The following is a 6,468-nucleotide window of genomic DNA, read 5'->3' as shown; positions in this document are numbered from 1 at the left end:
CCTAAAATAATCTCTCCAATTCGATGGAATGTGTGGATGCAAAACATACATCATGGTGGGGCCCATTGAACTTGGTGACATCACTTTAGTAGGATTCTTGCTACTCGACCTCTCAGTATCTAATCCGCGGTCCAAGTGCATAGAAACAGTGTGATTTTAACTTCTATCATTAAGAAATTCTTGGGGTGGTAAGAGTTGCAATGTGTTAGTTAAGGGTCAACCTTAGTGTTTGTGAGAAATCCATCCCGTCCATCAGTTTTTGGAGATCATTTTAAGACATGGGGCCAAAAATGAGCCAGATCCGAGACTCAAGTGGGCTACACTAAAGGAAAAGGTGAGTAGGAAAATTCTTACCACTGAAACCTCCCTGGGTCGAAAGTGATGTTTCAATTACATCCATACCATTCACAGCAATATTCCTACTAAGATGAACTGAAAACACAAATATTATCCTGATTTAAAACTTCTGTAGCCCCATGAATCTTTCAACTGTGGACGTTCAATCCTCACATTTTGGGCCCATTTGATTCTTAGATATAGCTCATTTTTGGCCTCGTCCTAAAATGATATAGAAAAATGGATGGATGGGGTAAATTTCTAAAAAAAATACAGCAGGCCCAAAATGCGCATGAGAGAGATGGAGGTGGAGGGGTATTTTAATAACCAGTTTCATCATTTTGTTTATCCAATTCCCTTATAAAATCTCATCGTTTAATTAAATTTTTTACCATATGATGAATAACGTGTTGGCAGTACTCAACCTCATGGGAAGGTAACATACCGTCGAGCGCATAGTACCTTCTCTCTCTCTCTCTCTCTCTCTCTCTCTCTCTCTCTCTCTCTCTCTCTCTATATATATATATATATATATATATATATATATATATATATAATTTTTAATATTTTGAGTGAATGAGTTTCATTCAGTTAATGACGCAGGGATGAACGTGATGAGGATAACTACTCCGAATCCATGGAGCTTCTCTGGACTCCTCACAGAGACTTTTCGAATCCATGAGGAAAGAAAACAGAAAATAAAAATAAATTCTAATAAATTTGAAATTGATTAATTGATGACTGATAATTGTCTAATGTGTCTCCTTACACCATTAATATAGAAAAAAATAAACTAAAATTCGTAATTACCAAAAATAGCAAAATTCTAACTCTAATAAAAATTCTAATTCTAATAAAACTCTTCTAAGGTCTAATTTCTAAAAATAAAAATTACAAATAAACTTTCTCTAGAAGAGTTCTGGTATAATTAAAAGTTATTTCTAAAAGGAAAAAAAATCTAAAACTCTAAAAATATTAAAAAATCGGAATTACTAAAAATAGTAATTTTTTTTTTTGAAATTCGTTTTTGAGATGAAAGCGCACGTTTTCTTACAAAACGGACAGATGCGACCCACCTAGTGAGTCGGTTCACCTCAGATAGCCCGTTTCAGTAAAGATTGATAGGTTGTACGCCCCATAACGATACCCGGATCAAAAGTAATGTTCAATTCACGATCCATCTTCTTTTGGCTCAACCATGCTCGGAACGTATCGGTGACACGTTCTACATCGGTTAACATTGAAAAACAAATAAAAATCAGTTCAATATCAAAACTAAATATACCCATATCATCAATGCATTGGGAACGCCCCCATTTCCCAAACAAGTTATAGTTCTCTTATTTGACAGCATATCTTTCTGCATTCACACCGTCGAATGGTTTTGACAGCTTATTTTAGAGTAGAGTTAAAAAACGAACCAGATACAAATTTCACGTAGACCACACCACAAGAAATAATGTTCATTGAAAGTCCACCATTAAAAACTTCCCTGTGATCACCCAATGTTTATTGACCATCTAACTATTGATAAAGTCACACTCACCTAGATGAAAGAAAAAATAAATTAGCTTGATCCAAAACTTTTGTGGCCCACAAAAAGTTTTTAATGGTCAATAATCACTGTTACCTATGGTGTGGTCCATATGAATTTGGTATCTGAATCGTTTTTGTAACCATGCCCTAAAATAAGCTGAAAAAACTGATGGATGGCGTGGATATACAATGTACACATCAACGTGCGTGCTACAATCAGGGTCAAACCCACATCACTGGCGGGTCGCAGCCCAGTCGCATTCAGCTCCATCTGAGGTCTTAGATGTTACGGCCGTCTAGGCTGGTCCAACTAGCAAACATTAGGCCCATCCAGCTCAATTTGATTTTGGTCTTAGCATAGTAAAGCTGGGCCAGGCTATCCTGTTGGGGTACGCTTACTCGGCCTGAAAATAGGCCCCGGTCCAGACCATGAACCGGCCCTGATAGGATGAGTGAGTTCTTGGCATAAGGGTGTGATCAGGCCAGGTAACCCACCCAACTCGGTGAGCCTAACCCAGCTTTAGGTTGGACGAGTCTCATTTCTATGAATAGGGCCTTGTAAACTCCATTCAATATAAATCATCAACTAAGAGAATTAGAAATGACCTTCCTATACTCTACATAAACGTAACCATTGACATGTTGACATTGGGAGAAAAAGAATGTAATAAATGAACTACCCTAACTCCCTTGATATGATGAGGTACATGAATGATATGTTTGAAACTCCATCTCAAATCGATGCAAAAAGTGTGTATTTGGAAGCATAACTTCACTAATGAAAAACTAATATTGGATTTGGGATTTCCTTTGTAAGTTTTAACAAAACTAAAACGAAAGACAAATGATGAGAATTTTAGTTAGACAGTGCAATCAATTGATCTGAACTATGCATTAAGTTCAGAAAATATTCCTCAAGCTACCATTCAAAAAATGCACTGATTGGATGATCCAATCCATCCTTGATTTGGACTTATTTTCCATACCCTTTGTTTTTCTAGGACATGGATGGGTGGCTATGATTGCCTAACAAAAGGATTCTTTAGAATGATAAACAATCCATCGTGATCTCTAACAAATAGATGGATCAAATTGTTGCTTGGACCTATTTATATGTAAATGATCTTGACTGTCCAAATTAGAGAGCATTGAATGAGTGGTTAATATTTGTTAGATTGGTGTGATTCTTGCATGGTAGACTAGGAATGTTCATTGGACCCAATGAACAATCTAGATCAATGGATACAACAGTCCACGAGCCCCAATGCAACTAAATGCAATTAGGAGCACTATAACTTATAGTGCTCTAAGAACATTGAAGCATTTCTCTATTTTACAAATGATAAAAGGCTAGGGAACTCCTACCAGATAAGATCTCTTGGGCATACAAGGTGTTGCATCCTTGTCGACTCGGTATTAACTTAGACACAATACAAGAAAACTATCCTTTACCGGCGGTCGAAACCGCCGGTAAAGACAAAGAAAACCGCCGGAGAACCTTTTGCCTGCGGTTAGTTAACAGCCGGTAATGCCTCAGTTGGTAAAGGCTTTACCGACGGCTAGGACCTTTACTGACAGTTGTGCTGGACGCCGCTAAATCGTCAGCTTTTGCTACACGACCAGAAAAGTGGTCAAAAGCTACGAATAAAATCCGTAGCTAAAGATGAGTACCCACAGTGCGACCGTAGCCAGAGAGATCTTTCTCATTAAAAAAAAGAAGTGAAATTGAAGACAAATTTCTGGCAGAAATGTACAAGAAAAACAGATTGCAAAACAAATTTAATGGATTCACTTACCAAAGGAGTAAAGCCATTAAATGGATTTTTCCCTGCTTTTGAATTTGCTAATAGATTCCTAGCATTTCGAATATATGATGCCAAACCACCTAGATAACTTGAATTAAGCCGAGTTACCTATAGAAAAGAGCTACTTGACATCAATAAGCAGATATTTGAAGAGTATTAACAATCTTGCTGACAGGTACAAAGCAACCTAGGTTTCCAGAAACCCATCAAAATCAGTTTGGTCTTCTACCAGAAATTTGTGGTCAGCAAGGCTTCCAAAGATAAATTTCAAAATAATCATTATAATAAGAAAAATAAATGTTTGAGTGAGGAAAATAGAAGGTTAAAAGTTGAAACCGATGTTAAACTTTTACTACTTGGAAATCAACAGAGACCATTTAATATTTCCAGGATACAGCAGCTGAGTTGTAAAAATATACTGAGAATGCATGGAATACAAGGTTCTTGTACTCGTAAGAACCAAAATAATAATAACAACAAAAAAAAGTGCCATGAAAAATGAACCTGATCAAAGAAACTTTTCTTTTCTTCATCATCAACACCTTGTTCAGGGCCCAATGTACCAAAAGATGACTTTGTCCCTCCGCCAACAACATTTTTGCAAGCTCAATCTGGCAATAAACAATCAAGATAGTGAAGGCAATGAGAATGATATCAAAGTAGAACTTTTGAGAATGGTGCCTGAATCTTGATGATGGTTTAATGGAAAGCCAACATTGAGGGTTAATCTAATTAGCAAGTCTCTGTCATTTGAGAAGATTTCTGCATATTGTTGATGTTCTCAATGAAGTGGTGTTGGTTCTGTTGTGACATGGGGTGTTTGGTTTCAAACTAAAAGCCTGGCTTTATCTCTACATATAAGACGGTTGATTTAGAGAGACTATGGGACCACTGAAACTCCATTAGTTTAAAGGTTTTTGTCTTCCCTATGTTGTTGAAGATCTACTAGGTTCAGCATATATTTCATAGGCCACAAAATGAAGATCACAAGACAATTTTACTCACTGTCCATGGAACATGCCCAAAAATGGTTACAGTCTCTCAATCTGGAAGAGCCTGCCTCATCCTCAATCTGCAATGGATCCCACATGATCAATATTGTGGATCAACGATAATGAGCCCCCCGTGTATGAAATGGGTACATCAGGATACCACGTACCATTTTAAATTCTAGTGCATTGGGAGTACACAAGTTCTCATGGCATGCTTGGAAATCGGAAACCCAAGTTTGGTTAGTGAGGTTTGGTTGAAATGGAAACATGAAGTGAAAATCTTCAACATCAAGGTAATCCTACAAGCATATATTGTATTAAAAACAACCTGGGTCCTTCAGTCTTCCAAACTCCAGTTGGGCCACAGAATAGCATTGCTGCAATGGGTCTATCAGGGTCCTTCAGCCCAATGCGGGAGAGATGGCATTGATAGCATCATCTTGGCCAATCTCACGATTCCTAAGCTGCACAAAACAAGATGGATTGGAGGGTTTTCCTTTGATGTGATGATTTTTGTTGTTTGGATAGCACAAAACAGGATGGATTGGACTCTGCTTTTCCATAACTTAGATTCTTGACGCTAGAAACAAGGTGAGTATTGTAAGAAGAAAATGAGATTTCCACGTACTACACAAACAGTAAAAAAGCACATGTATACCTCCCAAAAATAACAGGTAAATGGGAGTCTGGATTCAAAGATCATGTAACTAGTGTAGCCAAAAAAAAAAAAAAGAATTGCATATGCTTGTGTCTTTCTGAAATAAACGGAGGCAGTTTGATAAAATCGCAGAAATAATCAACCATGCTGGTTAAAAAAGCATGGGTATTTGATTTTGATCACTTCAAATAAGAGAAGAAAGAAAATTGATCACTTTCAATGAGAAAAAAGAAAGAAAAGAAAAAAAAGAAGGTTGGAAGGATGATTAATCTGACATGACAAATATTAAAAACTAGCATTAACAGTTCCCACCTTAGCTTTTGGAATGAGAGAGCCCTTGGATTCATCCTTCATGTCAACTGTAGACATCAAAATCCCTGCTCATGATGGAAAAATAGATTATTATTATTAATTCACAAGCGTCGACTAGGGAACATGATAGGCAACAACCCAAGTTGGACTTACTCTTCTAATAGCCAGCCCTCTTTCTTCAGAATCTCTGCAATTGTGATGGCCGTAGTGATCGTTGAGGTAGAAAAGCAAGCAAGTTGAGCTAACATAATGGTGATAATAAATAACTCAAGAATGCTATTGAATCTCACAACCTATATAAATGATTCCAACCCATTTATTTGGTTGTATTAATCATGTTAATAACCTATGAGGATTTTTTTATTAATAATCTCCCACTTGCATATAATCATCTCCACTTTTAATATCTTGGTATAGTTTGGACTTTGAACAATCAAGTGTCCTTTTGAGAGGTTGGCTTGTCCTAAATACCAACAAAGCCAAACCCAAGTCACATGGATTATATTTCCCTGAAAGGAAATGACTATTGTCTGTTAATTTCTTCAAAATAGAATATTATCCATAGATCACTCTTTTGATTGTACCATCACATGCATTTAAAACCTTTGCTTCAGATGTAACAGAGATTACAGTTAGATATCCATTAGTTAACTAAGCTGAAAAACTTCAAGCACAAAAACATCACTAAGCTATATAAGAGCATGACCTGAAGAATCGAAAAGTTCGTAACTTTGAATGAAAAACCCTTTTTTTGGGTAGTAAAAAATATACGAAATTCTTGTAGTTGTGTACAAATGTGAGCCCAATTAAGGTCAGCGATTGTCAGATT

Source organism: Magnolia sinica, chromosome 15 (genome assembly GCF_029962835.1).
Source record: "Magnolia sinica isolate HGM2019 chromosome 15, MsV1, whole genome shotgun sequence".
In the NCBI taxonomy this organism is placed as follows: Eukaryota; Viridiplantae; Streptophyta; class Magnoliopsida; order Magnoliales; family Magnoliaceae; genus Magnolia; species Magnolia sinica.
The sequence above is the reverse complement of the archived record's forward strand: the minus strand, read 5'-3'. Positions refer to the sequence as shown.